The sequence below is a fragment of the Pimephales promelas genome, chromosome 2 (genome assembly GCF_988280905.1).
Source record: "Pimephales promelas chromosome 2, fPimPro1.hap1.1, whole genome shotgun sequence".
In the NCBI taxonomy this organism is placed as follows: Eukaryota; Metazoa; Chordata; class Actinopteri; order Cypriniformes; family Leuciscidae; genus Pimephales; species Pimephales promelas.
Genome location: NC_142770.1, coordinates 51,890,476 through 51,897,975, shown reverse-complemented (window position 1 = coordinate 51,897,975; position 7,500 = coordinate 51,890,476).

Below are 7,500 nucleotides of genomic sequence, written 5' to 3'. Positions count from 1 at the left end.
CACCCGGCGTGGGGGGCCCTCCTAGAGGCCCCCAATACCCCCGAGTGTGGAGCCCCAACTCGGCTTACTTTTCGAGTTACAGCCGGTCAAAGTTGAAACTTTAAAGGGCCATATCTCCGGAACCAAGCCGAGTTGGGGCCCCATACACCCGGCGTGGGGGGCCCTCCTAGAGGCCCCCAATACCCCCGAGTGTGGAGCCCCAACTCGGCTTACTTTTCGAGTTACAGCCGGTCAAAGTTGAAACTTTAAAGGGCCATATCTCCGGAACCAAGCCGAGTTGGGGCCCCATACACCCGGCGTGGGGGGCCCTCCTAGAGGCCCCCAATACCCCCGAGTGTGGAGCCCCAACTCGGCTTACTTTTCGAGTTACAGCCGGTCAAAGTTGAAACTTTAAAGGGCCATATCTCCGGAACCAAGCCGAGTTGGGGCCCCATACACCCGGCGTGGGGGGCCCTCCTAGAGGCCCCCAATACCCCCGAGTGTGGAGCCCCAACTCGGCTCACTTTTCGAGTTACAGCCGGTCAAAGTTGAAACTTTAAAGGGCCATATCTCCGGAACCAAGCCGAGTTGGGGCCCCATACACCCGGCGTGGGGGGCCCTCCTAGAGGCCCCCAATACCCCCGAGTGTGGAGCCCCAACTCGGCTCACTTTTCGAGTTACAGCCGGTCAAAGTTGAAACTTTAAAGGGCCATATCTCCGGAACCAAGCCGAGTTGGGGCCCCATACACCCGGCGTGTGGGGCCCTCCCAGAGGCCCCCAATAGCCCCGAGTGTGGAGCCCCAACTCGGCTTACTTTTCGAGTTACACCCGGTCAAAGCTGGACAGGAAGTGGCCGTATCTCGGGACCGGAAGGTCCCCGTGGCTCGGGACGGCGGGAGGAGCAAGGTCCCCGAGAGCGGGCCCCGCACCCGCCGCCGCGAGCCGCTGGGACCTCCCGGTCCCGAGATGGGCCCCGTTACGCGCGGGCGACTTTCGGAGAAAACGGCCCGTATCTCGGAGAGGGGAGGTCCCAGCGGCTCGCCCTTTCGGGTGTCGGGGGCTCCCCACGGGCCCTCTCGGAACCCGCCTCCCCCGGGCCCCTGGGACCTTTCCTTCCCGGGCGCCCCCCCGACACGTCGGGCCCCTTTTCTCCGGGACCCGGGGGCCCCGGAGCTCGGGGGCGGGCTCTTTGCGAGGGGCCCGCCGGGACGCCACACTTGACCCGAGTCCGGTGTCTCTGGGCCCCCGGGTCCCCGAGCTACGTGCGTTCGAATTCGGGGCCCTTTTCCGGGCCCGAAAATCCCTCAAAGTCCGAAAACGTGCAGCGGGCGGGGACTTCCGGGGCCCCGGAGGCTCTGACGGCACACCCAGGGAGGTGCACCGTCCTCGGGCACGGCCAGGTGGCCCCCCCCCCGGGGTCCTGGAAGTCCCCCCGCCCCCCGGAGACACCCACACCCACCCACCGGACGGGAAGATTCCGTTTTTCGCCGATATCTCGAAGACGGCCGGGCGAAAAAATTTCAAACTCGGGTCTTCCGTAGGCCTCGAGGGGCCCTATCCAAAGAGGCCACCCGCGTCCCCGGGGGCCTCGGGGTCAGGGAGTTAGGCCCGGTCAAAGGCGCGGCGTTTTTTGGCTTATATCTCGCGAACCCCTGGGCCAATCTTCCCCAAACTCGAATCGACCGTAGTGCCGGACGGGGCCTTTCGAAAGAGCCCACCCACGAGGTCCAACTCGCCCGGGTCCCCGAGTTATAGCCGTTCAAAGTCGGGGGTCCCGGCGAACGGCGATCCGGTAGGGGGCGTCCCCGGGGCCCGCCGCCGCCCTGGTTCGAGCGAGGGCCCCCGTGGGACCTCGCCACCCAAATTTGAGCTCTCTGGGCCTTCGCGTCGCGGAGATACGGGCGATTTTCTCCCGGGATCGTGACGTCATCGGCGGGCGCCATTTCAGAGCGCGGCCGAGGGTTTTCGGCCGATATCTCCGCGAATACTCGACCAAAAACGACGAAACGCATATGGACGCGTTCAGCTCGGCGAGACGGTTCGAATGAGCCCGGCCTCGGCCGGGCACGTCGAGTTTTCGGCGAGATATTTGCGTTTTTCCGCTTCCGGGGCGCTTTGGGGGCCCGTATCTCGGGCCCCCGGGGGCCCACGGGGCTGGGGGCGGTCTCATTCGAAAGGTCTCGTCCCGTTCTCCAGCCCATAAAAATTTGGCGTCGATCGGAGCCGCCTTCGGCGAGCTACGGTCGTTTGAAGCCCCGTGCAGTGGGGTTACCGTCCTTCAAACAGCCGCCGCTCGCAGGGGGAGTCCCGGGGAGGCATGGTTGCCTGTATGACTTGGGCTTAGAGCACCCAGCCCCGCGCTCCTGGAGGAACCTCCGGTGCACAGGGTCTGCTGCAACCAGCCACGTGGGTTTTGAGGGGTAGGGGAGCGTGCGCTCTCCTCCCCGGGCGGGCGGCCGGGCCCTGGGGGCTCGCGCCTCCACGGAGGGACCTCGCTCCCGGGGCTTCGTCCCCGGGGCTCGGGGACTCCGTGGCGGCTCGGCCCCCGGGGTTCGACCCCGCTCGCTCGCTCCAAAACCCAAGTCCAAAACGTGGGGTTGCACGGGAGCTCCGGGCGCGACGGGTCTCCACGCACGGCCCCGGGGAGGGAGCTCCGACCCGGGCCGGAGGCAGATTCGCCCCCTGCCCCCCGGCTGTCCGCCCGGAGCCGAGACGGTCCTAAAACGGGCCTTGGGGGTGATGTAGAAGGGTAACGCTCACCCAACCAGGACTCACACAAACCGATCTGCATCCCAGGCAGGGTGCGGGTCTCCTGGGCACGAATAAAGCCCGATGCCCCGTGGGTGATGTTGGCCCTGGCCACTCAAGGCACTCACCCAAGCCAGAGAGGGTGCACTCTGGCTGGGGAAGCAGATTCAATCTCTGCTGTGGTGGAGCTCTGGAAAAACGCGAAACCTCCAGGAAAAGACGGCCCGATTTCTCTGAAAAGTGCATCCCAGGCAGGGTGCGGGTCTCCTGGGCACGAATAAAGCCCGATGCCCCGTGGGTGATTTTGGCCCTGGCCACTCAAGGCACTCACCCAAGCCAGAGAGGGTGCACTCTGGCTGGGGAAGCAGATTCAATCTCTGCTGTGGTGGAGCTCTGGAAAAACGCGAAACCTCCAGGAAAAGACGGCCCGATTTCTCTGAAAAGTGCATCCCAGGCAGGGTGCGGGTCTCATGGGCACGAATAAAGCCCGATGCCCGTGGGTGATGTTGGCCCTGGCCACTCAAGGCACTCACCCAAGCCAGAGAGGGTGCACTCTGGCTGGGGAAGCAGATTCAATCTCTGCTGTGGTGGAGCTCTGGAAAAACGCGAAACCTCCAGGAAAAGACGGCCCGATTTCTCTGAAAAGTGCATCCCAGGCAGGGTGCGGGTCTCCTGGGCACGAATAAAGCCCGATGCCCCGTGGGTGATGTTGGCCCTGGCCACTCAAGGCACTCACCCAAGCCAGAGAGGGTGCACTCTGGCTGGGGAAGCAGATTCAATCTCTGCTGTGGTGGAGCTCTGGAAAAACGCGAAACCTCCAGGAAAAGACGGCCCGGTTTCTCTGAAAAGTGCATCCCAGGCAGGGTGCGGGTCTCATGGGCACGAATAAAGCCCGATGCCCGTGGGTGATGTTGGCCCTGGCCACTCAAGGCACCACTCACCCAAGCCAGAGAGGGTGCACTCTGGCTGGGGAAGCAGATTCAATCTCTGCTGTGGTGGAGCTCTGAAAAACACGAAAACCTCCAGGGAAAAGACGGCCCGGTTTCTCTGAAAAGTGCATCCCAGGCAGGGTGCGGGTCTCCTGGGCAAGAACGAAGCCCAATGCCCACCTTGAAACGGAGCCTGGGCTCGACTCTGAAGCCCAGATCTCGAAAAACGACAAAGTACAAAAAGGTGCGGTGGCTCCAAACCTCCATGCCCTCAGACCTCCCTGGCCAGCCCAGGGAGGGTGGCCCGTCCTGGGCCAGACTCAGATTTCCCCCGCCACCCCTGGAGCTCCGCCTGGAGCGAAGACGGTCCTAAAACGGACCATGGGGCTCTTGTAGAGGATGAGGGAGGGAGAGAGGGGCCTTCAGAGAGCCCCTTGGCCGGCTTGACTCTGGAGTCGAATTTGGAAAAATAGACAAAGTCCATAAACGTGCTGTTGGTTCGGACCTCCAGGGCACTCAAGGCACTCACCCAAGCCAGAGAGGGTGCACTCTGGCTGGGGAAGAGGATTCAATCTCTGCTGTGGTGGAGCTCTGAAAAACACGAGAACCTCCAGGAAAAGGCGGCCCGGTTTCTCTGAAAAGTGCATCCCAGGCAGGGTGCGGGTCTCCTGGGCAAGAACGAAGCCCAATGCCCACCTTGAAACGGAGCCTGGGCTCTCTGAAGCCCAGATCTCGAAAAACGACAAAGTACAAAAAATGTGCGGTGGCTCCAAACCTCCATGCCCTCAGACCTCCCTGGCCAGCCCAGGGAGGGTGGCCCGTCCTGGGCCAGATTCAGATTCGCCCGCCACCCCTGGAGCTCCGCCTGGAGCGAAGACGGTCCTAAAACGGGCCTTCGGGGATGTATGAGAGAGGGGAAGCGTGGTGGTGGCAAACACAGAGGACCCCCTACCAGCGATCAGACCGTCGTGAGTCCCACTCAGAGTCACTCTGGGTGGGCATGTAAAAATCCAGATTACGCCGCGCTGGAGCTCTGGAAGTTACGAGACCTCCAGGAAAAGACAGGCTGGTTTTCTGAAAAGTGCACCCCAGGCAGGGTGCATCTTTTCCTGGGCACGAGCCCAGCGCACATGGTGTGGTGGTCCGGCTCTGGTGCCAAAGTTTGGGGGAAAAAATAGACAGAGTCCAATAACGTGGTGTGGTTCCAAAGCTCCATGCCCTCAGACCTCCCTGGCCAGCCCAGGGAGGGTGGCCCGTCCTGGGCCAGATTCAGATTCGCCCGCCACCCCTGGAGCTCCGCCTGGAGCGAAGACGGTCCTAAAACGGGCCTTCGGGGATGTATGAGAGAGGGGGAAGCGTGGTGGTGGCAAACACAGAGGACCCCTACCAGCGATCAGACCGTCGTGAGTCCCACTCAGACTCACTCTGGGTGGGCATATAAAATCCAGACTACGCCCCGTCGGAGCTCTGGAAGTACGAGACCTCCAGGAAAAGACAGGCTGGTTTTCTGAAAAGTGCACCCCAGGCAGGGTGCATCTTTCCTGGGCACGAGCCCGGCGCACGTGGCGGGGTCCGGCTCTGGTGCCAAAAAAATTGAGAAAAATCGACTAAGTCCAATGGCGTGACGTGGGTTCAAAGCCCCATGGTCTCAGACCTCCCTGGCCAGCCCAGGGAGGGTGGCCCGTCCTGGGCCAGAGTCAGATTCGCCCGACACCCCCTGGAGCTCGACCTGGAGGGAAGACGGTCCTAAAACGGGCCTTCGGGGCTGTATGGAAGAGGGCAAGTGTGGTGGTGCAAAACACAGAGCACCCCCTACCATTGATCAGACCGTCGTGAGTCCCACTCAGACTCGCTCTGGGTGGGCATATAAAATCCAGACTACGCCCCCCCGTCGGAGCTCTGGAAGTACGAGACCTCCAGGAAAAGACAGGCCGGTTTTATGTAAAGTGCACCCCAGGCAGGGTGCGTCTTTCCTGGGCACGAGCCCGGCGCGCGTGGCGGGGTCCGGCTCTGGTGCCAAAAAATTTGAGTAAAATCGACTAAGTCCAATGACGTGGTGTGGTTCTAAAGCTCCATGGTCTCAGACCTCCCTGGCCAGCCCAGGGAGGGTGGCCCCGTCCTGGGCCAGAGTCAGATTCGCCCGACACCCCCTGGAGCTCGACCTGGAGGGAAGACGGTCCTAAAACGGGCCTTCGGGGCTGTATGGAAGAGGGCAAGTGTGGTGGTGCAAAACACAGAGCACCCCCTACCATTGATCAGACCGTCGTGAGTCCCACTCAGACTCGCTCTGGGTGGGCATATAAAATCCAGACTGCGCCCCCGTCGGAGCTCTGGAAGTACGAGACCTCCAGGAAAAGACGGGCTGGTTTTATGGAAAAAGTGCACCCCAGGCATATGCTTGTCGAACGGTCGGTCTGGGTAAACGGCGAGTGTCCGTGCTGTTGCGTGCGAACGAGATTCCCAATGCTAACGAACCTCCCCCGGCTGGCGACCGGGGAGAGCGCCTCGTTTTCGGGCACGAGCGAATGCGTCTGCCTGGCGGAGCCCCCGTCGGTGCCGAGGTGGTCCTGAGACGGGCCTTCGGGGTTTTGTCGAGGAAGGGGACAAGCGCCCCAATCGGACAAGGCGACGGGCTAAAAAATGGTGCTCGGTATCGGTTTCTGACATCCAGGCGGGGATGCGTCATCTGGGGTCGGCAGGCAGGCAGGCAGGCGGTCACCAGGGCGCTCTGGAGGAAAAGGCCCCCCCTCCGGAAAAAAAGGACAGAGTCCGTAAACGTGAAGTCGAAAGAGTTCCCCAGGGCCGGCCCGTCTCCATGGCCGGTGACCTGGGTGGGTGCCTCGGACCCGGGGCGAGACGGTATCGGTGGGCGTGAACGGAGCACCCGTCGGTGCCGAGACGGTCCTAAAACGGGCCTTCGGGGTTTTGTCGAGGAAGGGGACGAGAGCCCCGCTCGGACAAGGTGACGGACCAAAAAAAAAAGCGTTGCTCGGTATCGGTTTCCGACATCCTGGGGAGGATGCGTCGTCTGGGGTCGGCAGGCAGGCGGTAACCAGGGCGCTCTGGAGGAAAAGGCCCCCCTCCGGAAAAAAGGGACAGAGTCCCTAAACGTGAAGTCGAAAGAGTTTACCAGGACGGCCCGCCTCCCGGGCCGGTCACCCGGGAGGGCGCTTCGTGCCCGGGGCGAGACGGTATCGGTGGGCGCGGCGGAGCTTCCGTCGGTGCCAAGACGGTCCTAAAACGGGCCTTCGGGGTTTTGTCGAGGAGGGGACAAACGCCCCGCTCGGACAAGGTAACGGATCTCCGTGTGACGGGCGCCTCCGGGTTGCCCACCCCCCGGGGCCCGAGAGGAGCGCACCCCCTCCTCCCGGGCCGTCGACGCGAGGGGTGTTTAGCCTGATCGATTGGAACTTCGGACGCGCCTGGGGACGGCCCCTGCCCGGTCGAGAGACCGCTATGGGCAGCTTGCTCCTCCCCGCTCTGCGCGTCGACTCTAGACGCGGCCTCCCTCCGGGGAAAGCAGGCCGCGTCGACCTCGGGAGACTCAGAAGACCCGTCTGAAACGAACGTCCGCCACGGCGGGCGGAGGACGCGGTCGCGTCGGTCGGATCGGACGGCGAGCGGATCGGGGGGCTCGACACATCCCCCCACCCTCCCAGTCTTCGAGCCGGCTCTTCGCACCCGCGCCTCCCCCGCCCGAAAGGCACCCTTTCCCGGTTACGGCCTCGACCCAGCGGCCACACCTTCTCCCCCCCAGAGAGAGAGGAGGGTTCCGCACGCGCCCCCTATGAGCGGCCGCGCCGTCCCCGAGCCCCCGGCCCGCCGACCCGGGCCGCACTCGGGG